The 26,001-nt window shown below is 37.4% G+C and overlaps 1 protein-coding gene and 1 pseudogene across 3 annotated transcripts in view; one reads left to right on the top strand and one right to left on the bottom strand.

The window, feature by feature from the left end:
* The window catches only part of KIAA0825 (KIAA0825 ortholog), a 388,625-nt gene that overhangs the window by 352,057 nt on the left and 10,567 nt on the right, over positions 1-26,001 (bottom strand). For all 3 annotated transcript variants that reach the window (XM_025437175.3, XM_035714787.2, XM_025437176.3), the window contains exon 2: positions 13,453-13,600. The gene's annotated coding sequence lies outside the window, so the exon portion shown is untranslated. The remainder of the gene's footprint in view (positions 1-13,452; positions 13,601-26,001) is intronic.
* Positions 3,851-22,329, top strand: LOC112654008 (MARCKS-related protein-like; annotated as a pseudogene).

Here is a 26,001-nt window from a genome sequence, read left to right as displayed (position 1 = left end):
TATTAGAATAAGAGCTACAGTATAAAACTATATTAAAGACTATAATATCTTAGAAGTTTATTAAATTTAAATATAAAAGTTTCAATCTAAACTATTTCTGGGAACATATCCTATCTTAGCAAGGCCTAAATTTCTCTAATAGTTATTAGAACCTCATAATTGCCAAATGTTATATCTTCCTTCTTAATTGTTACACTTGACACTAATCCTCGGCTCTCCCTTCTCCAAAGGCCAGTCCATTGTCTATTAGAGCACTGTTTCTCTCCCAACTCTATCTTGGACACCACAACTGTTTCCTTTACCAGCTCCTTCTCTTTCTCTTCCTCTAGGTCTTTGCACTGAACAAATTAACCCATATTGAGTCTTCTGCTACAACCTGTGTATTGGAGCACCTGTTCTAACTATCCAACTCCATACCGAATAACTCCCGAGGATGTCCCATAGGCACCTCAAACTCAACATGTCCCCAGGATATCTTATCAGCTTCTCTCCATAACTTCCTTCTTCTCTTGAGGTCCCTATTATAGTTAATAATAGCATGGCTACCACCTCAGGTACTCAAGTCACTCAATGGGAATCATCTTCCACATTTTAACATTCTTTACTAATCTCATAGCCAAATGATCAGTCCTTTTCTGGTATCTCTCATATCCATCCATTTCCTATTGCTCTTGTGGAAGGTTAAAATTCCATCATCTACTAATTCATTCCCTATCCTAACACCAGAATGATCTTTGTTAAAACAGAGACAGGAATCAGTGTTTATAGCAAGATATTACGTCTACATGACTGGGAGAAAAGTCATACTCTTAAGAGAAAGAAAAATCAGATGATTTGTAGATGGAAATTTGGCAGGGAGGGGATCACCCAAACCAGGGCATTTTTTAGAATAAAAAAGGTAGAGAGGGCAGCCTGGGTGGCTCAGCGGTTTAGCGCCACCTTCAGCCCAGGGTGTGATCCTGGAAACCCAGGATCGAGTCCCACGTCAGGCTTCCTGGAGCCTGCTTCTCCCTCTTCCTATGTCTCTGTCTCTCTCTCTCTCCCTCTTTGTGTCTCTCATGATTAAATAAAATCTTTTTTAAAAAATTAAAATTAAAAAGGTAGTGAAAGTAAAATTATATCATTTTCAAATTTTATTAATCAATTAAATGGTTTTATCTGTGGACCTACATAGTAATTATATTCAAGAACAGTTTTCAAAAATAAGTCTTTCAAAAAATTCTATTTTTTTAAATTTATTTATTCATGAGAGACACAGAGAGAGAGAGACAGAGGCAGAGACACAGGCAGAGGGAGAAGCCGGCTCCACGCAGGGAATTTATTAAGTTCACAGTACAATTTGCTAAATGGAGAATATCCTTCATTTTAATAACAAAATATATGAATATTTAACCTAAGTATTCTTAAAGGTAGTAGTTTTTGGTTTTTGCCTCCACACAGAGTGTCTTTCCTTTTAATCAAATTTTTTTTTAAATTCAAATACCTATAAATTTCTAAAATTAAAAAAAACCTCATCAAATATTTGATTTTTTAATGTTTTGCTAAATTTAGATGCAAAATTATATGCCTTCCCAGCTCAACTTTACTCTGAACTAGAGTATCAATTTATCCAATTTTAAAAAACATAAGCTCCATGAAAAGACTTTTCTTAGAAGTCTAGATATTTCAAAACACAATTATGGAATTATACAATTAAACCTGTACACCACTTGAATTCCCATCAGTTGATTTGTTCAGTTTCCTCTTTAATATCATGGGGATACATTTCAAGGTGTTCCTATTTCTGAGCTTCATTTTCAATAATTCAATTCCCTAAATGCTTCACATAAAATGACTTTTTTAATTTTTTGCCTACTATTTGTTGAACATTTTTATTAAAGAGTTCTAACCGATTTTGAAGAAAGTACAACAAAAAAAGTTAGGGGATAAATTTTTAAATTTATTTAACACCATGATAGGTATTTATTTTATTTTTAAAAGATTTTATTTATTTATTCATGAGACACACAAGGAGAGACACAGGCAGAGGGAGAAGAAGGCTCCAGGCAGGGAGCCCGACATGGGACTCGATCCCAGGTCTCCAGGATCACACCCTGGGCCGAAGGCGGCGCTAAAGTGCTGGGCCACCCAGGCTGCCCACTATGATAGGTAGGTAGGTAGGTATGTATGTATGTATGTATGTATGTATGTATGTATCTATTTATTTATTTATTTATTTATTTATTTATTTATTTATTTATTTATATTTATGATAGTCACAGAGAGAGAGAGAGAGAGAGAGAGAGAGAGAGGCAGAGACATAGGCAGAGGGAGAAGCAGGCTCCATGTACCAGGAGCCCAATGTGGGGTTCGATCCCGGGTCTCCAGGATCGCGCCCTGGGCCAAAGGAAGGTGCTAAACCGCTGTGCCACCCAGGGATCCTATGATAGGTATTTAAAGTCAATTTATAAAGTACAATAATTCCTCTAAGTTTCAAGTATTTCTAAAATCCAAAAAGAAAAAGGATACACTGCCATGCTCAAGTTATTTGTTTTCTTCAAAAACAGTTTAATCGTAAAAAGGCTGGTTATCTTGTGTGTGTGTGTGTGTGTGTGTGTGTGTGTGTATATATATATATACATATTTGTACTTTCTGATAAGTATATCTCCTTTTAGATTGGTAGTTTTGTCAATTTTTGTGTATAACTGAGAATTATCAAGTCATCACAATATATTTCAAGTATAATTCTCTTCATAGGTTCTATTTACAAATTTTATGATGTTATTATATTCCACCACAACATACTTTTACTATCACCAAGACCAAAAAAACTTTTATCATGTTGCAGTTTGAAATTCAATTTATAATAGTACTCACAATAATGGCAAGTATTTCACCTTTTACAGAATGAACTTCCAAATGCTTTACTTTGGTTCCATGAATTAGACATGAAACTTGAACCATTATTGAACTTAATTCATTTTTTTATTAGAAGTATACAATGACACTCATGTAAAACTAGCATTATGTAGCTGTTGATAAAGTTCTATTAAGGAGCCAATACATTAACAGCTATTGATTTACCTTCATATATGAAAACTCGTAACTGCAATGAGAGAAATTAATTCACAACAGCCGCCTGATCTAAGTGAAAAGGAAAGTTTCACAGGTACACAAATGTACCTTCTGCACCTAAGTATTAAGTGTAGCATTTTGGGACACCTGGGTGGCTCAGCAGTTAAGTGTCTGCCTTCAGCTTAGGGCGTGATCCCGGAGTCCCGAGATCGAGTCCCGCTTGGGCTCCTTGCAGGGAGCCTGCTTCTACCTCTGCCTGTGTCTCTGCTTCTATGTGTCTCTCATGAATAAATAAATAAAATCTATAAATAAATAAATAAATAAATAAATAAATGTGGCATTTTTCAGGTACAATTTTAAAATATGACTGTGCAAGAGATGCTGATGATTCTTCAGCAGGTAGATGTCTTCTTATTTTCATGTGATCAGTGAGGTCATTATAGGCCCCATCGTGTGAATTACACATTGATTCACTTCAGCAAGTCTAAGGAGAGTCAGTGCTCTATGTGTGTGTGTGTGTGTGTGTGTGTGTGTGTGTTTCCCAACAATAAGCAAGTAGTTGTGGATTTATTATACATGATGAAAATCTTGTAGTAATAAGTTCAGACTGCATTCACTCTGTGGTAAGACTGAACAAAAGGCTAGGAAATGTGCAGTCCACAGGCAGGGGCATCTGGGAAATGGGCACAGCACAAGTGGCTGACACATCAAGTGGTGAGCAGAGGTAGCGGAATCAAATACTTCTGCTACCACCATTACCCAAGATCTGAAAAAGTTAGCTGTACCTAACTGCTCATGCCAGAGTGCCTTTACTTTATCAGCAAGCACCCGCACATTGCCCTTGAAAAAGATGTTAGCTATTATTACTTCCGGAAAGGATCTGGAAAAGGGAAATGGGCTACTGCCAACTTAACCATATGCTACAGTGAGAATTCTGTTTACTACACTGGCATCTCACATATGACATTATGTCAGAATGTAGAAGTACAAAATGTAGGTCTTCCTAAACCTAAGCTGGTTTAATGACATGCAACTATTAAGTAATATGTTCATTCCAAAATGAAAAATCTGAGACAAATGCTAAGTCAGATGAAATACTGGGACAAAAGACACAAAAGGAGATGATCTTGGGCAAACTGGATATATGATATAATATCAATATATGTGATATTTTATTTTTTTAAAGATTTTATTTATTTATTCATAGAAATGCAGAGAGAGAGAGAGAGAAGAGAGAGAGAAGGCAGAGAGAAAGGCAGAGACACAGGCAGAGGGAGAAGCAGGCTCCATGCAGAGAGCCCGACATGGGATTCGATCCAGGGTCTCCAGGATCACGCCCTGGGCTGCAGGCGGCACTAAACCGCTGCGCCACTAGGGCTGCCCAATATATGTGGTATTTTAAATAAAAAATGTAATATCAATAAAATGGAAGTTAGGTATATACAAAAATGATAATTTAGCTCTGTATAGCATGACATGAAAAGATTTCCAGAAAGCTGTATTATTTCATTAAAATAAATAAGTTTTAGAACTATATATACATCATGATACAGTAAAATACTTTCAAAACAAACCATCCCAAAATATCAGGAAGGAAACTCAAATTATTAGTGCTAATTTGTGGGCAGTGGAACTAAAATGGGACAGGGAAAAAGGAAATTTTTACTCTTAATAAGCTTCTCTATTTATTTGAACTTACTATCATAAGCATGTCTTAATTTTTACACAAAAAGCAAAAACAAATTTAAAAAATGTTACAAGACATTAGCTAATTTAGTGTCAGCTGAGTGGTACAAGTAACAAATGAACTGGAATCCTGCAGTGGGAAGTTCCTTCAAGGCAGATGGAGATACAGAAGTCAAGTCACCCAGAAAAAGGAAGATAAAGGCATTCCTAAAGGTAGGAGCCCAGTGATCTTACAAAATCCATAGCCTCACAGGCCCCACATGAAGTGAAGACACTTCATCTCTCACTATATGTAGGTTCAAGCCCTCTCCTAATCTGGGAATAATCCAACAACTTGTGAAGAAAAGACATGAGAAGCCTCAGCCAGACAGTAACTTGAGAAGAAATAATGAGTTCAGCTCCTGCTTATTTCGATCTTCTTCCACAACCTACCCGGGTTCTTACTAACTTGCTTATCAAGAGTATAATAATTAGGTCCCCATCTTGAGATTTCTTTGTACATTCTGGGATCCCACTCCTAAATCCCAGCCACAGCTACCTGCTTCAGGTTCATGAACCACCATGGTAATTAAAATGATGAGAACATCCAGAGAACATAAATGGGCCTGCTAAGGGAGCCAGAGCAGAAAACTCATCGATAAAATAGTGAAAGATAAAACTGATGAGGTATAAGGTAATTGGCTAGCTCAGTCAGTACAGCATGCAACTCTTGATCTCAAAGTTGTGAGTTCAAGCGCAATGTTGGGCCTGGGGCTTATTTCAAACAAACTGAAGAGGTATGTTATGGCCAGATAGGTATACTAAGGCCTCTCTTCCCCTAGAAACAAAATATTTGGATTTTATCTTCTACAAAACAGTGAGTCAGGGTTTTCTGTTTTTGTTTTACTAAGGCAATATCTAACTAATGTTGTATAATTGTTTTTCAAACAGAGTGTTAAGAAGGTTTGGTGTGGGATGAGATAACAGAGGTAAGAAGATCAATCAGGACAGTGAATTAATCCACATGAAGGTAATGAAGACTGGGAAGACGATGAGCCACAAGAAAAGGAAAGATGACTTTTCCAGAGTATGCACAGCTTGGGATTACTGAATGAAGCAAGCAATTATAGCTGAGAAAACCAGGCAGGTGTCACACACCCCAGGCATAAACAAGCTTAGATTTTAGACCCAAGTCATCAGAGAAAGCAAACAAAACAACAGGAAAATTATAGTCACCATAAGAGATAGGCAACTTGTGGATGTGTCATTAGAAGGTACAAAGACTAAAAGCCAAAATGTAGCTCTTCCTGGGCAATATAACTCAGTATAGGAAAAGACCAATTATCACAGTGGGTAAGAAAAGAGATGGGCATCATATAGAGCTATGTATGCTTGCTGTCAGAGGTTCCAAGAGTCTTGCTGAATGAAGGCTGTTACAGATATCATCTAGTGCATGTCCATGGTAGCCTTTGAGAAGCTAGCTGAGTGGGATACCTGGGTGCCTCAGTGGTTCAGTGCTTCCCTTCGGCCCAGGGAGCAATCCTGGAGTCCCGGGATCAGGTCCTACATCGGGCTTCCTACATGGAGCCTGCTTCTCTCTCTGCCTGTGTCACTGCCTCTCTCTGTGTCTCTCATGAATAAATAAATAAAATCTTAAAAGAGAGAGAGAGAGAGAGAGAGAGAGAGAGGCTAGTTGAGGAGTGGGTCACTAGTATGGTCACCCATAAAGTTTTTTGCTGGTTAAGGCCTAAGGACAGATCAGGGTAGTGAGATGAAGCTTAACAAGTTTATGTAGAAAGAGCTAAATTATTAGAAAGGAAATTCTGAACTTTAATTTGGATGATGGTTATGAATAGATTTTTTTTAAGATATAGGAAGTAAATGGTGATAAGAAGGCACAGCAAATGCAGTTTTACATGGATGATTTTGAGTGTATTAAACAAATAGAAATGTCAGAATAGAGATGGAGGCAATATATAAGGGAAATGCATGAAAAAATATATTGCTCATAATGTTAGACTGAAGTTTGAAAGACCAAGACTCAGAGAGTGTCTTTCAAAATTTTTGGATTATGATCCACAGGTTAAAAACTGCCTTGTAATCTCATGTGTATGTGTGCGCACATTTATCCTAAACAAAAGTTTCACGAAATATTATTTATCCATAATACTTTCCTTGATATTTCCTATTCTACTCTATTCCTTTCTTTTTTTAATTTTAATGTACTCACAGCCTCTAAATTGACATAAGCATCTGCATTTTGGCTTAAAGATTTTTAGATTAAAAAGAGATCCCTGTGATCATTACGTAGAACTATCTGCAAAGACATGACTAATAAATCTGGAAGAGACGGTTTTTGAAAAAGTGTAAAAAAAGAAAATTAAGAACCAGCATGAGACCACTAATAGGGGGTAGGGAAAAAGACCAAAGATAAAGAAAATGGAAAAAAGAAAATAGCATCAAATTCATCTTTGCCTCTACTGCAGTGTTTCTCAAAGTCTAGTCCAAGACTCATTGGAACAGAATTACCCCACCTACTGTTAAAATTCAAATACCTGGGCCTCATCTCAGACCTACTGAAGTGAACTCTCTATGTGTGGGTCTTGGAATTGGCAATTTAAAAAGTTTCCCAGGGCATTCTTTTCACCAACTAATTTTATCGCAGTGCCTTTCACAAATCAGCTTTCAAAATGGTACTTTCTAGGAACATGCAATCTCACTTCACATATTAGATATATTCTTGAAAAGTTGTTAAGTGAATACTTATACACCATACCATTATTCCCCTAAAGATTGTAATGATGAACTCAAAGAGTTATGTTCACCCAGAAGGAAACAAAAGAAGCTTCTGGAGCATTCAGTCTTAACAAACGTTCTTTAACCACTTGATTTTTCTGTATTACTTATGTATTTTTCTGTATTACTTTTTCTGTATTACTTATAGCCAAATGGGCTTATAATCCTCTTTATCTTTTTTCAATTTAAAAGCACATATATTAAAAAAATAAATAAAAGCACATATATTTAAAAATTCAATGTATTAACACACTTCATTTTGATTTTTTTTAAAGATTTTATTTGTTTATTCATGAGAGACTCAGAAAAAGGCAGAGACATAGGCAGAGGGAGAAGCAGGCTCCATGCAGGGAGCCCAAAGTGGGAGTCGATCCTGGGACTCCAGGATCACACCCTGGGCAGAAGGTAGAGCCACCCAAGTGTCCCTCATTTTGATTTTGAACTGATTTGATTTTTAACTGGTTAAGTACCACAATCAAGTGCATTTAGCAGAACGCACAGGTAGGAAGTGCCTCAGTGAGACATTTTTCAGAAAAATACAAATATTGAAGTTTATGGCTTGGACTCTAATAGCAAAGATATCCCTTTAGGTGGTGAGCTCTGTTAACAAAAATATTTGTCAATTTACTACCAATTGATAAACAAGAAGTATGAGATATGAATCTACTCTATTCTAAGATGGAAATCATAGCTAACAACTATAATAAACTGATAAACTATAGAAACTAACATTTATTCCCTTGCCTCATATCAGGCTCTGTTCTAATCTTTTGCAGGGCTTACTCATTTCATCTTTACATAATCCTGTAAAGCAAGTACCATAGTAGACCTCATTTCACCAATGACAAAGCTGAGGTACAGAGATCTGTTTAACTTTCCTGAGATTCCACAAAACTAGAAACAGAAGCTGAAATTGGCAGCCAGTCTCTAGAGTTTGTCCTCAGTGTGTTACACTGTGATTACAAGAAAGTCTCAGGCCTTGAAGAAGTTAGCTACTTTGTAGAGAGAAAGACTTCTTTCTGTTTACACTCTGGGATGTTGCCTACCCTGTTCTTTGTTCTCTCTTTCTTTCTTCCTTTTTTTTTTTTTTCAGAGAGAGAGAGAGGGAAATGTGGGGGAAGGGCTGTAGAGAAGAAGGTGGGGGAGGGGCAGAGAGAGAGGTACTCTTAAGCAGGTGCCACATCCAACAGAGCCCCGACGTGGGTCTAGATGTCATAACCATGAGTTCATGACATGAATCAAAATCAAGTCAGATGCTTAACCAACTGAGCCACCTAGGCACTCCTCTCCCTGTTCTTTACACAATTGATTCCAAGATAACTTGGGTCTACATTGGATCCCTGCCCATCTTTGCTTTTTGGATTTCATTGTAATACACTTTATATATGATAAGAATACCCAAAATAGAATAAAGATGAGAATTCGGTATTATACTGTAAATTAAAAAAAAATCAGTTTAAAAAAAGTTATTCTGTATATAAAGGCAGGAGGTCCTAGAGGTTTAGAACTGTGCTAACTACTGCTGGCCCAGGGACCACATTTTGAGTAGTGAGGGTTTGGAATACAGTCTTTGGAGTTCCACTGCTGGTGTGTGATCTCCTGGTGTGTAATCTCCAGCTCCATTACTTACTGGTTTTGCAACCTTCTTGTGAGCCTCTACCACAGCTGTAAAATAGTGAGATCATGAAAGTGTTGTTATGAGGATTACATGAAATAATCCATAGATACTATGTAGAATATTTGCTGGCACGTAGAAACCACCCAATAAATATTAACACTTAATATTACAGAAAACTATTAAAAGCATATATTGTAACCCATTAGAAAGTCATTTATAGGATTGACTGATACAGCAGAAACACTAAATAAAATTTCATCATTCTTTCCCAGGCAGTCACTAGAACATCACTGTATATTGAAGGACATTAAATACATAAGTTAGATCCACTACCCAGCTTTATTAAATACATAAATCTGAAATTGCTCTAAATGAATTTGCATGAAGCTGGCCTGGCCCATAATATTTAAAGAGGATAGCTTGTTTCTCTGCCAGAAAACTTTATGTTGCAGGTATATAGTGAGTTCCAACTCATATATTTGAATAGCTTCCTCTGTAGTTAGAAACAGCCATTTTTGTTTAGAACTTTTCATTTTTATCAAATAGAAATCAGAACTAATATTCATATGAATAATAATCATTTTAAAATTTTGTTCAGGGACAGCTGGCTGGCTCAGTTGGTAGAACACAGAACTCTTGATCTTTGGGTTGTGAGACTGAGCTCTAGACTGGGTGTAGAGATTATTTAAAAATATAATCTTAATACATTTATGAAGGCAAGGGAAACAAAAGCAAAAATGAACTATTGGGAGTTCATCAAGATAAAAAGCTTCTGCACAGCAAAAGAAACAATCAAAACTAAAAGACAACCTACGGAATGGGAGAAGATATTTGCAAATGACCTATCAGAAAAGGGCTAGTATCCAAGATCTATAAAGAACTTCTTAAACTCAACACCCAAGAAACAAACAATCCAATCATAAAATGGGCAAAAGACATGAACAGAAATTTCACCAAAGAAGACATAGACATGGCCAACAAACACATGAGAAAATGCTCCGCATCACGTGCCATCAGGGAAATACAAATCCAAACCACAATGAGATACCACCTCACACCAGTGAGAATGGGGAAAATTAACAAGACAGGAAACAACAACTGTTGGAGAGGATGTGGAGGAAGGGAACTCTCTTGCAACTGTTGGTGGGAATGTGAACTGGTGCAGCCACTCTGGAAAACTGTGTGGAGGTTCCTCAAAGAGTTCAAAATAGAACGGCCCTACGACTCTGCAATTGCCCTGCTGGGTATTTACCCCAAAGATACAGATGCAGTGAAATGCTGGGACACCTGCACCTTGATGTTTATAGCAGCAATGTCCACAATAGCCAAACTGTGGAAGGAGCCTCAGTGTCCATAGACAGATGAATGGATAAAGAAGATGTGGTCTATGTATACAATGGAATATTACTCAGCCATTAGAAATGACGAATATCCACCATTTGCTTCGACGTGGATGGAACTGGAGGGTATTATGCTGAGTGAAGTCAATCAGAGAAAGACAAACATTATATAGTTTCACTCATATGGGGAATATAAAAAACAGGGAAAGGGATTAAAGGGGAAAGGAGAGAAAATGAGTGGGAAATATCAGAGAGGGAGACAGAACATGAGAGTCTCCTAACTCTAGGAAATGAACAAGGGGTAGTGGAAGGGGAGGTGGGCAGGTGGGCGGGGTGACGGGGTGACAGGCACTAAGGGGGGCACTTGACGGGATGAGCACAGGGTGTTATGCTATATGTTGGCAAATTGAACTCCAATAAAAAATATTTATATATAATCTTTAAAATTTTTAAAAAGGCCATTTGTTATTCTGGAGAAAAAAAAAAAAGTGTCCTAAGGCACTGGTATAGTTTAAATTAGTTTAAAAGGATTTAGCCCAAAACTTCACTGACAAATGTACACATTTTCAAACCACTACACAATGCTGCATAATTCCCACTTACTGTTGAAGATGGGCTTAAAAAGAATATTACTTGTCAAAATTATGATGATTTAATATGATGTGATATGGGAGGGTCCAATGGGTAGAAAAAGTAAAGTTAGGACTAGAAGTGAAGATAAAATTTCATAGCATCATCCCAAATGAAAACTATTAAAAATTTCTAAAATTCAACACTGCATGAAAAACAACAGATAGAGGGAATGAAGTAGAATACACCAGAAAAGAAACATTAATGTTTGCTTAGTCATTAATAAAAACCAGGAAGGGTAAAACCTGGTGGTTTAATCAAGGAGAAGATGAGAATTACATGGTATTTTAGGTTGGTCAGTATCTTTGCATCAGCAAGAAAAGATCAATAGGTGACTTGTTTCTCTTTTAATCTTTTGTATCTCTAACATAGGTGATGAAAAAGACAACTATGGGACAGATTCTAATATGTTTATTTTCCTAACTTAAAACTAGATTCAGCATAGACATTGCAGACCTGAGCTGTGAGATCATGACAGTTAAGAATCCAAGAAAAGAGGAGTGTCCTGGGTGGCTCAGTCAGATAAGCATCTGCCCTCAGCTCAGGTCATGATCCCAGGGGCCTGGGATGAAACCCCACATCAGGCTCCCTGCTCAGTGGGGGGAGTCTGCTTCTCCCTTTCTTTCTCCCTCTGCCTCTCCCCGTGCTAGTGCTTGCTCTCTGATAAATAAATAAAATCTTAAAAAAAAAAGAATCCAGGAAAAAAGAGGAATGTGGTTGAATAGATTACTCTTTCCCTCCTCTTTCTCCTTTTGCTCTTTCACTGCAGAATGCTCCTGGTTGCTACTTTAATGTCCAGTGGGGTACTAGAAAATTTTTTAATGCACAATACATCAGATTTTACTTTATATTTTACTTTCTGTAACAAGTTTACTTTAAAAAAACAAGATTTTTCCCTCCCTGAAAATCTGCACAGTGTTTTATATAAAACCTGCCACATGAAGGTTTAAGGCAGATTTTACATATACTCAAGTATACTGAATAAGTATTGTTCAAATGAAATAACCATCAGGCTTATCTTGCACTTGTAGTGAAAAAGATACCAAGCATGGGAATTGTGATTTTCAATATCTAGAGAGGTGATAAATAACAAGATCCAATGGTTAGGATGAGAGGTACAAGAAGACTAGATTATGAACAGAATTATATCAACATCTCATGTCTTGTTACTTAGGTCTCTACTGGTCTGAATCAAATTCCTGGTAAAACAGAAATTTACTAAAATATGCCTGAGCTAACTTTTCCACCTGTCTTTCGACAGCAGAGAAGCAAGGAATTTCACAACAGTGTGACCTATTTCTGCCTCTTAGATTTATCATATGCATTTTTTAATGACCCCAAACCAAAGGAAATGTAGAAACCTATTTGAAAAGCTGACATTAAGGTTGTGACACCAACCAAAACAACAAGAGAATTTAAAGTTAAATTGACACACAATCCCCAAATGAGTCTGTTTGCACTCCTAATTTAAAAAACAGTTTCTATATGAATATAGTGACGGCATGTCAGTGTCTGCTTTGAAACTCCTGAATTTTGTCATATGGTGTTTGTGTCACAACCTTAATATTATTTAAATATACTTTTTAATATCTATTATTTAAAAAATATCTTTGAATTGAAGATACTCCTAAAGCTTTGAAGAAGCCAACCTCAAAGCACTGCATTCCTAGCATGCCACTTTTATTAGAAGTGGTGCATAAAACATTTGCTGTTGACAAATCTAATTCATTAAAAGGTGAGATGGATGCATTTTAAAATAACTGGCTGGCATCATTATCCGCAGCACCTTTTATAAATTATTCCTCTTCTCCCTTTTGACTGAACTTGTCACAGTTCCCTTTCAGAGTCTGAACATTATGCCTTATAGTCAATGCTTTCAACATGTTTAGACAAGTCATAAGTTAAACAAGCAGTGGTACTTTATTTTCCAGAAATGAGAAAGAGTAGCAGAAATACTTACAGATGAGTTCGTTCGATTCATTGATTTTTAACTAAAGACAAGTAAAGTCAGTTAGTGGTGGTTTTATCTCACACAAAGGATTTAAAAATGAAACTATGCTGTTTGGGGAGAAAGCTGAATTTCAAAGCAAGGTGCATAAAAAAGAGATGCTGGCAGCCCTGCTGCACTGTTGTGCAGAAGACTTAGTTTAAAATTGAATTGTGCTTCCCCTGACACACGAGATCAGGTCCATCATTCGGCTGACAGCTGGCGGGCACACTAACCTCCTCAAGGAAAATGCTAACTGTATTTCTCTTAGAGGCCAAAGGAAGAGAATTATAGAAGCCTCCAAGGAGGCGCAGCAGGGAGAGAACAAATTATTCAAAATATGAAGAAAAACACTTCTTACCTAATTTTGTTTCAGAAGACTCTAAGAATGAGCTGGTCTTCCGATCCCAAGGAAGGGGGAAATTATTTCCTTCCAAGTCGTCAGTAGAAGAGCTGCCTTTCCTTTATTACTTTCGGCGGAGATTTTTCCCAGTGTATACAAAATATACCTATAAAATAATTAGATAAAACTTTACCACTGTCACAGAGGAGGGGGTAGGTATAGTCACAATGTCTGTTCTACATTGGTAGTGACAGTACTGTCATTAGGTTCTGACATACAGGCATGAGCTAGGAGTTGCTGGAAATATATAAAGACACACTAAAGTTGGGGTACCTAAGAAAAGCTTATTAGTAAGATGATCCATAGATTATAGGCACATGAATAACCATAGACTAGATTCTGGGTGCCATAGATTAGAGGTAGGAAAACGTACATTTAGAACATTCTTTTCATTTTCATTCATTTTTCAAATGTTCCTAAATAAATGCAGATTATACAGAGTAAAGGATGGATGTACCACATAAAACAAGCAGTCTTTCAATAAATTCCTTTTTTCCTGTTTAGTTACCAGTTTAGTTTCCAGAACAGTTTTAAAACCATTTTTTTCTCACTCTTGTGGATTATCTTCTTAAAATAGATTCTGATTCAGTTGATCAGTGTTTGGAGCCTGGCATTCTGTATTTCTAAGAAGCTTTTAGGTAATGCCACCAATGCTGTGGAGCCATGGACCACACTTTCACCAGTCTATTTGTCTTTCCCTCCATCAAAGTACATTGTTGCTATTTTTGAATGGCTCTTTGTCTTTCCATATAATTTTAGAATCTATTGCCACATACTCCTCCTTCCCCACCAAAACAAGACAAGAATTAGAGACTGTTTTGACGAAGTTGAGCACCTGTAAAACATTGAGTTTCCCAAGCTATATGTATAGTATACCATTTTACTTACTAAGCTTTTATTGTTACACAGTAATGCTTTACTATGTTCCCCTTGGGAATTTTGTATATCTATGGTTGTATGTATTCCTAGGGACTTCGTATTTTCAATATCAGTGTAAATACTATCTCTTTGCGAAAACTTCATCTTCTGTTTAAGTATGTATTTGTATAATTTTTGTATACTGATGTTCTTATCCAGTATATTTGCCAAACTCTTATATTCTTTCTTTAGTTTTTCATCATGCACAACTAGGGTTTTACCTTTGTTCCAAAACCTATGCTTTTTACTCTTTATGTTGCTTAAGTAAAAGAAAAAAGTTGAACAATAAATGTATTATTTAATAGAAAAGACTATTTCGTTATTGTTAATCAGCAAAACCAACTTCTTGGTTACGCCTTCGTCGACTAGAAAACTGCTATGAAGGAGCTTCCAAATGCTTCCTTTGACATTTATTGATTGTCCTCATACTTCTTTCCTTTCTCTGGTGGCTATATGCAAGCGTCTAATACTAACATCCACTATACCAAACTGACTTCTGGTTGTTATTTCATCAGAAACAAACATCCCAATAGTCAACTTGGCCACTCTGGTAACTGAATTTGAACAAAAGGGAAAAAAGGAATTATAAAGAGAAATGGTTCAGTTCCATCTAAGAACTAAGATGAAGATGCCAAAGCTAGAATACCATTACAGAGAAACAACACATCATCTACACTCAATAGCTGAAATCACAAGATTTCCTAGAAAACCCATAAGTAACTGAAATTGCCTTCTTGATGACAATATCACCCAGCTCCAGAGCAAATCGCCCTTCTTTATAGCTTTCAGCCAATCAGCTTGACCAAAGGGAAAAAAAATTAAGATTTACTGCTTTACAAACTGTCAATGTTGTTACCATTGGTTACTTGAGGAAAGATAAATGTGCATGATGGTGGGAGGGAGAAAAGGGCAAAGAAAGAGGTGGTAGTAACTAATATATAATAACCACTGTAATAATTAAAATACAACAAACTGCTTCTTTTAAAATGTGTTTAAAAATAAAAACAGGGATCCCTGGGTGGCGCAGCGGTTTGGCGCCTGCCTTTGGCCCAGGGCGTGATCCCGGAGACCCGGGATCGAATCCCACATCGGGCTCCCGGTGCATGGAGCCTGCTTCTCCCTCTGCCTGTGTCTCTGCCTCTCTCTCTCTCTCCGTGTGACTATCATGAATAAATAAATTAAAAAAAAAAAAAAGAGATTTAAAAAAAAAAAAAGATAATAAAGGTATGTGTATCTGGTTGGGGGAGAGAATTTAAACCATAACAATGAAGAGAATGAGAAAGTTATCACTACAAATTTATACAGAGGGAAGAGCACTCATGGTAGAAACAGTAAGAAGTCAAACTCTAGAATTAGTGCAGAGAGTGCTGCAATTAAAACAACAACCTGATATCTCTGACAGAAGTATGGAGTAAGAAGTGAAGCTAAAATATACCAAATCTCCCTCCCCTACCTTTTTGTACAAGCAACTATGTATTTTGTCTTTTACTTGTTCATTAAATATCTGACTGTAATACAAAAACAAGTAGATGGAAGAAGTGTTGTGTTTGAAGAAATGAATCTAGGAAAGACAGTATGGGTATGGATGGCCCCAAAGAAAAGTCGGCATCATTGAGGCCCTTAGCTGACTTCTAGAATACTTAAATTTATGTTTTCTAGTATGAATGCACAGCCAAGAACCACTGGGCATTTGAAGAAAAAAAATTTTTTTTCATATTTGAGATCCAATATAAAACATAAATTTACTCCAAGAAAAACAGAGACAAAATAATTAATATAACATGTAAATTTTCCATCACTGTAAGAGAGTAAAGAAAAAAATGTATACATAATACTAAACCAGAAGTCAGACTCTCAGCTATGGCTGAGCGCAATCAGCAAATATTCTTCCAAAAAGAAACTAAAGAGCCATACAAAATTGACAAATACAATAATTTCAGTGCTCTAGAAATTCACCAAAAGGATGTAACAACTTAAGAAGCATGTTTATTTGAAAGACTGCTAATCTTTAAATAAAAACACTAGGACCCTATGACATTCTGGTCTGGCCTCTTATCATGATCAATAACAACTCAGTCAATAAAGGGGTTCTTCTAGGGCGGGGAAGATCATTAGGACTAGAAATATCTCTATTGTAGTCAAACCGGGGTAACTTGAACTTGAGTGGCAGATTATGCCCACATCCAGCAGTGTTTCAGTGGAAGTGATGATCTTAGAAATAAGCAAGCAGGAAGAGTAAACAATTCCATTAGTCCAAGGTCATGGTCATAACTGGGGCAGACATATTCTTGGCTAAGGTTGGCAGAATGTGCAATGGAGACCAGAGAGGAACATAGGGAGTCACACATTCCTGAGGCCAAACAATCACATATATAGAGCAAATGTGAAAGATCTCCACAGTAAGTGAAAGCTATAACACACCTGAAAACAGTGTAAATTGTAAATGAATTCCTCCATCACTACAGAAATCCATCAGTAGATGACAGAAGACTTACTGACTTCATGTGTTTAAACACAAGCAGTGTCCAACAATTAGTTTATAATTTAAGACACAAAGACACAGGAGCAAGTCCTAGAAAGCCAAATGCAGACCCAAAACAAAAATATTAAGAAACAAAAACAAAAGAAAAACCCAACAGATTTATCAGTGCCACACATCACAAGGGAGTCACTGTACTTAGTTTAGGCAAATTACTAAACAAAGAAACAAGCAAATGAACAAAGCAACAGCAACTATCAGAAAGAAAATCATAATCTAGAGTTGCTACAATAGCTAATCTAAAATATCCAGTTTTCAACAGGAAATTATGAAACATGCAAAGAAATAGGAGAAACCATCTGAATTCCATAAATATTAGATTTAAAGAAAGACTTCAAAGCAGATATTACCAATATGTTCAAAGAACCAAAGGTGACCTTAATTTAAAGAATGAAAGGAAAATAAGACAACAATGAATAAAAAATAGAGATTCTCAACAATGAAACAAATTTTTTAAAAATGGAATTTTTTTAAGATAAAAAGTATAATAAGAAAATTCACTAGAGATGGAGGACCTTTAATGATTCCAACAGTTAAGCATCCAACTCTTGATTTCAGCTCAGATCGTGGTCTCAGGGCGGTGGGATTAAACCCCATGTTCATCAGGCTCCAAGCTCAGTGGGGAGTCTGCTTGAGATTCTTTCCTTCTCCCACTGTCCCTGCCCCAGCTCACCTGCTCTCTCTCAAATAAACAAATAAATCTTTTAAAACAAGAAAATTTATTAAGGGGAATTCGCAGCAGATTCAACATAACCTGATGAAAGAATCAGTGAATTTAAGATAGATGAAGAGAGATTACCTGATATGAAGAAAAACTTAATTTCTTTTTTTTTTTAACAGAGATATTTGGGACAATCAAAACTATATCAAGAAACATGTAATGAGTATCCCAGGAGTGAAGATAGATGAAGGGATAGAAAAACTACATGAAAAAATAACAGACAAAAGCATACCAATTGATGAAAAACATTAATGTACTTATCAAAGATTAATCTACTTATCAAAGATTTTCAACAGACCCAAAGTAGGACAAATATAAAGAATCAATATCTAGACAAAGCATAAACAAACTGAATTACAAAGACAAACAGAAAATCTGTTTGTCTTTGCAACAAGACAAAACTAACTCATCACATACAAGCATTGATGAAAACAATGGAGGCCAGAAGTCAGTCACTGAAAAATTCAAAGGGCCAAAAAAATTTGCTCAGTATAGATTCTATATCAAGAATAAATATCTTAAAAAAAAAAAAAGAATAAGTATCTTTTCAATTGAAGGCAAAATACAGCTATTACTTTTAAAACTGAAGATAAAATAGAAACAGATCTTGTGGCTAGCAGACCTGTCTTAAAGGAAATACTAAAGGAAATCTTTCAGCTGAAAGAAAATGACACCATGTGTTAATTTAAGTCCAGAGTTGGAAATAGAGTGGTCCAGAAATGGCAAATATATGGTTAATATAAAAGACTACCTAGAAGGCTCAGTTGGTAGAGCATGTGACTCTTGATCTCAGGGTTATAATTTGAGCCCCATGCTGGGCATAGTACTTCTAAAAAAAAAAAAAAAAAAAAAAAAGACCCTAAATTAAAAATATTATATTTGTTTTCATTGACGGCATAAAGAAATAATTATAACATATTGTTTAGTTTATAACATGTAATATGTTAATACATAGGACAGTAACAGCAGAAAAGAGGAAGACATATTATATCGGAACAAAGTTTTTATATTTTACCAAAATTAAGTTGTATGAACTGGCTGGTATTAAGTTGGTTCTGGTAAATTAAGATGTAGGTTATATTGTCTAGAGTAAACACGAAGAAATTAACTGTTTAAAATGTAAAGTGACACTAAAAATAAAAATGTGCATACATTAAAAATATTTATTTAATACAAAAGAAGGCAGTCAAGGTGGAAGAAAGAAGTCACTACCAAAAACCTACTAGAAGTAATAAATGAATTTGGTAAAGTTGCAGGTTACAAAATTAACCCAGAAATCAGCTGCACTTCTATACACTAACAATGAAGTAGCCAGAAAGAAAAATTAAGATGACAATTCCATTTACAATTGCACCAAAAATCCAAAAACAAAACAAAAATCCAAATAAACCAAAATCTAGGAATAAACTTAACCAAGGAGGTGAAAGACCTGTACTCTAAAAATTATAAAACACTGATGAAAAAAGAAATTGAAGAATGGCACAAACAAATAAATAAAACAAATTAAAAGATATACCATGCTCATGGATTGGAAGAACAAAACTGAATTATCTCACAATTTCAGATTTCAAGATATACTACAAAGGCATAATCAAAACAGTACGGTACTAGCACAGAAACAGACACATAGGGATCCCTGGGTGGCGCAGCGGTTTGGCGCCTGCCTTTGGCCCAGGGCGCGATCCTGGAGACCCAGGATCGAATCCCACGTCAGGCTCCCGGTGCATGGAGCCTGCTTCTCCCTCCTCCTGTGTCTCTGCCTCTTTCTCTCTCTCTATGTCTATCATGAATAAATAAATAAATCTTTAAAAAAAAAAAAAAAGAAAAGAAACAGACACATAGATCAATAGAACAGAATAGAGAGCCCAGAAATATATCCACAATTATATGGTCAATTAATCTATGGCAAAGGAAGCAAGAATATACAATGGAGAAAAGACAGTCTCTTCAACAAATGGTGCTGGAAAACTGGACAGCTACATGCAAAAGAATGAAAGTGGATCACTCTCTGACACCATAGGCTTCCAGTTATGGGATAAGTCAAGGGAATAAAAGGTACAGCATAGCAATATAGTTAATGGTATTACAACAGCACTGTAGAGTGACAGATGGTAGCTACACTTACAGTGAGCATAACATAATGTATAGACTTGTTGCATCACTATGTTGTACACCTACCACTAGCACTGTGTGTCAATTATACTCAAATTCAAAATAAAATAAAACAAGCTACAAGGTGCCTGTGTGGCACAGTCAATTGAGCACTCGACTCTTGGTTTCAGCTCAGGTCATGATCTCAAGATCCTGAGATTGAGCCCTGGATCTAGTTCTGCTCTCAGCACAGTCTTCTTAGGATTCTCTCTCCTTTTCTCCCTGCCCCTTTCTCCAGCACTAGCACATTTGCTCTAGTGCTCTCTCTCTAAAATAAATAAATACTTAGACAATAAAATAAGCTTCAAAGAAAAAAAGGTACAAATCATATTAAAGATATGGCAAAATGGAAAATGTAAGCCCAACCATATTAATAAGTACATGAAAAATGAATGATTTAAATACTTCAATCAAAAGGCAGAAATTTTCAAAGTAACGGATACCTGGCTGGTTCAGTCAGCAGAGCATTCGACTCTTGATCTCAGGGTTGTGAGTTTAAGCCCCACATTGGATGAAGACATTACTTACGAATAAAAATCTTTAAAAAAATTTAAAATGAAAAAGAAATTCCCTTAAGTAGATAAAAAAGATCCTATCATGTGTCATCTAAAAGATGTATCTTACATTCAAAGATAAAAAATAAATTAAAAGTAGAAGAATCAAAAAAAATATGCCATCAAATAGTAACCATAATATAGCTGGAGTTACTACACTAATATTAAACAAAATATGCTTTAAGAAATAGTATTTGGGAGCACCTGGCTGGCTCAGTCAGTAGAACATGCAACTCTTGATCTCAGGGACATGAATTTGAGCCCCACATTGGGCCTGGAGCCTACTTAAGAAGAATATATAAATTAAAAAAAAATGGTATTTGAGAAAAAGGGGATATTTCAACATGATCAAAAGGTCAGTACATCAGAAAAAATAATGCTTATAAATGTATATGCACATAAAACAAAGCACCAAAATCAGCAGAGCAAAAAAATGACAGAACTGAAAAAAGAAACAGACCATTTAACAAGTATAGTTGGATATTTGAATACTCTCCTATCAAAAACTAATAGAACATAAAATTAGAAGAGTATTAGAAAATATTGTTCACCTACCAAAGTAACTCTTGTATAAACTAGTCCACTCGATGGCATAGTACAGATTTTTTTTTCAAATGCCAAAAAATATTTTCTAAAGTAGCCCATATACCAGGTTATAAAACAAGTCTCAATAAATTTTAAATAAGATCATAAAAAGTATCTTCTATGTAGAACAGAATTAGAAATCAATAAAATATATCTTGGAAAATCCTCAATATTTGGAAGTTAAAGAATGTACTTTTAAGTAATTCAAAAGAAGAAATCACAAGGGATTTGAAAAATATTTTTGCTGAATGATAGTGAAAACACAACATGTCGCATTTTATGGGATACATGGAAAGCAGTGTAGAGGGCATTCAGGCACAGAACAGAGCAGTTGGGCCCTGGGGGCCTGCAGCTCAGTTCACCCCTCCCTCCCCACCAAAACCTGTTTCCCAGCCAGGCCAACCTGGCCAAACTCTCCTGTGGTACAAACCCAAGGTGGCCCCAGGACACCCCTGCAGCTGACTGCCCCCATCATGGACAGCCAGAGCTCCAAGGCTCCCAGGGTGACATGACACTGAAGAGGCAGCAAGCATTTCCTCCACTAAGGCCAAAGACAGGAGAATGGCCACATGAAAAGCAATGGAGACTTATCTCCCAAGGGTGAAGGGGAGTCACCCCCAGTGAACAGAACAGAGGAGGCAACCACCCCAGCGATACCATCAAGCCAGTGAGGGTACTGAAGTTGAGGGGGATGGCCCAGGCAGAGAGACCCTCAAGAAGAAGAAATTATCTTTCAAGAAGTCTTTCAGGGTGCCTGGATGGTTCAGTTGGTTAAGCATCTGCATCCAACTCAGGTCATGATCTCAGGGTCCTGATACTGAGCCCTGCTCAGCAGGGAGTCTGCTTTTCCCTCTGCTCCTTCCCTCACTTGCTCTTTCTGTCGAATAAATAAATAAAAATCTTATTAAAAAAAAAGAAGGCTTTCAAATTGAGTGGTCTGTCCTTCAAGAGAAATCGGAAGGAGGGTAGGAATTGTTCTTCAGCCTTCTCATCCAACAAAGCAGGAGCAGGGGGAGATAAGAGCCTGGGGTGAAAGCACAGCCCAGGAAGGAAAGGCTGTTGCCACCCCTTGTTGGCCAGGAGCCCCAGGGCAAGGAGGTAGAGGCTAGCCCTGCCACCAAGGGAGGAGACACAGAAGAGGCAGGGCCCTCAAGAGGCAGGGCCCTAGGCTACAGAGACCTCTACTCCCTCAGGAGAGTGGTCCTACATCTGCCAGGAAGCAGAATGAGTACCTGGGTTGGGGGAGGGGGGTGATCACTAAGCTGCAAAAGCTAAAAGCTGTGCTCTCCTTGTGAGGTTGCTGCCTGGACCTGGTACCCTGGCTGCCTTCCTGTGCCCAGAAAGGAAGGTGCTGTTGCCCCCTCACAGTCACATTCCCTCTCCTTTTTTCCTCCTGTGGATTCTCCTATCATCCAACTAGCCTTCCTCTTCAGGATAGTTGAAGATGGTCCCTTGTAGTTCCCCAAGTTAGGTTAGTGATGTGAAATGCTTCTGTCTGTGGCCCTACCTCTCCTGTTCCTACCACTACAGAAGGCAATTGCTTGTTTTCTTCCCCAATTCTTTTCCAAGTAGGTTTCGTTTACTCTAGTCCCCAAATCTGAGCCAGATGTGGGATGTCTATACTCCCAAACCCTGAATGTTCGGCCTTCCCCCCTCATTGAATTTTTAATCTTTTGTGCTGTGCCGAGTACCACCTGGGCTGGGGAGGACCTTGACCCTGTCTAGGTTTTTCTTTTTCTTTTCTTTTTTTTAACTTATTTATTCATGAGAGACAGAGAGAGAGAGAGAGAGAGAGAGAGAGGCAGAGACACAGGCAGAGGGAGAAGCAGGCTCCATGCAGGGAGCCAGATGTGGGACTCGATCCCAGGTTTCCAGGATCAGGCCCTGGGTTGAAGGCGGCACTAAACCGCCAAACCACCCTGGCTACCCTGCCCCAGTCTAAGTTTTTATAAATATCTTACTCAGGGGGCACATGGGTGGCTCAGTTGGGTAAGCATCTGCCCTTGGCTTGGGTCATGATCCTGGGGGTCCTGGGATCAAGCCCCATGTCCCCCTCACTCTCAAACAACAACAAAAGACTGTCTTACTCAAGTTCAAACCTCCAAAAAAAGCAAAACAAAAATAAAGCAGTAAAAAGGCAGCAAAAATAACAATACAAATAAATGAAATAGAAGAGAGAAAAGCAATAGAGAAAATAAAGTCAAAAGTTTGTTCTTTGAAAAGATCAACAAAACTGCCAACTTGTCACGCAAGACTGATCAAGAATTAAAAAACAAAAACAAAAACAAAAAACAAAAAACAAAAAACAAAAAACGGGGATGCCTGTGTGGCTCAGTTGGCTAAGTATCCAACAGTTAATATGGGCTCAGGTCATGATCTCAGGGTTGTGAGATCAAGCCCAGTGCAAGCTCCACACTTGGTGGTAGAGAGTCGGCTTGAAGTTTCTCTCCCTCTTCCTCTGCCCCTCCCCCCACTCATGTAGGCTCTCTCTAAAATAAATAAATCTTTTTTTAAAAAAAGAGACACAAATTACCAAATAATGAATGAAAATGATGTCACTATTGACCACACAGAAATCTAAAGAAATATAAGACAACACAGTGAATAACTTTATGCTAACAAACTAGACACACAGATGAAATAGACACATTTTTAGAAAGACATAAATGACCAAAACTGACTTAAGAAGTAATATAAAGGGCAGCCCTGGTGGCCCAGCGGTTTAGCGCCGCCTTCAGCCCAGGTGTGATCCTGGAAACTCCGAAAGGAGTCCCACGTCAGGCTCCCTGCATGGAGCCTGCTTCTCCCTCTGCCTGTGTCTCTGCCTCTCTCTCTCTCTGTCATGAATAAGTAAGTAAAGTCTTAAAAAAAATAATATGAAAATTGAATAGACCTAAAACAAGTAAAGACATTCAGTTAATCACCTAATATCTCCCCACAAGGAAAAGCAAAGTCCCAAAGGCTTCAATGATAAATTCTATGAAATAAAAAAGTGAAATAATACCAATATTTCATAAATTCAGAAAACAAAGGAAAGAAATCTTTCTCATTCTATAATGGTAATATTATCCTAACAGAGACAAACAGAACCATAACGAGAAAATAAAACTGCAGACTAAAACCTCTATTTAAAAAAAAAGATCTACCCCGAATAGCCAGAGAAATATTGAAAAAGAAAACCAATGCCAGGAGCATCACAATACCGGATTTCAAGCTGTATTACAAAGTTATCATCCAGACAGCGCAGTACTGGCACAAAGAGATAGATCAGTGGAATAGAATAGAGAACCTAGAAATGGGCCCTCAACTCTATGATCAACTAATATTCAACAAAGCAGGAAAGAATACCCACTGGAAAAATGACAGTCTCTTCAATTAATGGTGTTGGGAAAATTGGAGAGCCACATGCATAAGAATGAAACTGGACCATTCTCTTACACCAGACACAAAGATAAACTCAAAATGGTTGAAAGATCTAAATGTAAGACAAGAATCCATTAAAATCCTAGAGGAGAACACAGGCAACAACCTTTTTGAACTTGGCCACAGCAACTTCTTGCAAGATACATTTATGAAGGAAAGGGAAACAAATGCAAAAATGAACTATTGGGACTTGGTCAAGATAAAAAGCTTCTGTACAGCAAGGGAAACAGTCAACAAAACTAAAAGACAACCTACAGAATGGGAGAAGATATTTGCAAATGACCTATCAGATAAAGGGCTAGTATCCAAGATCTATGAAAAACTTGTCAGGCTCAACACCCAAGAAACAAAGAACCCAATCACTGAAATAGGCAAAAGACATAAACAGAAATTTCTCCAAAGAAGACCTACACATGGCCAACAAGCACATGAGAAAATGCTCCACATCACTTGCCATCAGGGAAATACAAATCCAAACCACAATGAGATACCAACTCACACCAGTAAGAATGGCTAAAATTAACAAGAAAGGAAACAACAGACTTTGGTGAGGATGTGGAGAAAGGGGAACCCTCTTGCACTATTGGTGGAAATGCAAGCTGGTGTAGCCACCCTGGAAAACTGTGTGGAGGGTCCTCAAAGAGTTAAAAATAGAGCTACTCTATGAGCCAGCAATGGCACTACTGGGTGTTCGCCCCAAAGATACTGATGTAATGAAACGCCGGGACACCTGCACCCCACTGTTTGTAGTGGCAATGTTCACAATAGCCAAACTGTGGAAGGAGTCTCGGTGCCCAACGGAAGACGAATAGATAAAGAAGATGTGGTCTATACACACAGTGGAATATTACTCAGCCAACAGAAAGAACGAATAGCCACCATTTGCTTCAACGTAGATGGAACTGGAAGGTATTATGCTGAGTGAAATAAATCAATTGGAGAAGGACAATCGTCACATGGTTTCACTCATACAGGGGAATATAAAACTAGTGAAAGGGATTATAAGGGAAAGGAAGGGAACTGAGTGGGAAAAATCAGAAAGGGTGATAAACCATGAGAGACTCCTAACTCTGAGAAACAAACAAAGGGTAGTGAAGGGGAGGCAGGCAGGGGGATTGGGGTAACTGGGTGATGGGCACTGAGGAGGGTGCTTGACGGGATGAGCACTGGGTGTTATATGTTGGCAAATGAATTTAAATTTAGGGCAGCCCCGGCAGCTCAGCGGTTTAGCGCCACCTTCAGCTCAGGGCATGATCCTGGAGCCCGGGGATCGAGTCCCACGTCAGGCTCCCTGCATGGAGCCTGCTTCTCCCTCTGCCTGTGTCTCTGCCTCTCTCTCTCTCTCTCTCCTCTCTGTGTATTCTCATGAATAAATAAATAAGATATTTTTTTAAAAAATGAATTTAAATCTAAAAAATGTAAAAAACAAAAACAAAATAAAACAAAAAAAGGTCTAAAATCGATACCCTAACCCTCAACCTTTGAAAAATAGAAAACGTAAACTAAATCCAAAGTAGCAGAAGGAAACAATACAGATTAAAATTGAAGTAAACAAAAAGAGAAGAGAAAAACAACAGAGAAAAATCAATGAAACGAAAGTGGAGTCTTTGAAAAGG

The sequence above is a fragment of the Canis lupus genome, chromosome 3 (assembly GCF_003254725.2).
Source record: "Canis lupus dingo isolate Sandy chromosome 3, ASM325472v2, whole genome shotgun sequence".
In the NCBI taxonomy this organism is placed as follows: Eukaryota; Metazoa; Chordata; class Mammalia; order Carnivora; family Canidae; genus Canis; species Canis lupus.
Note: the sequence above shows the minus strand (reverse complement) of the source record. Positions and strands in the feature narration are given on the sequence as shown.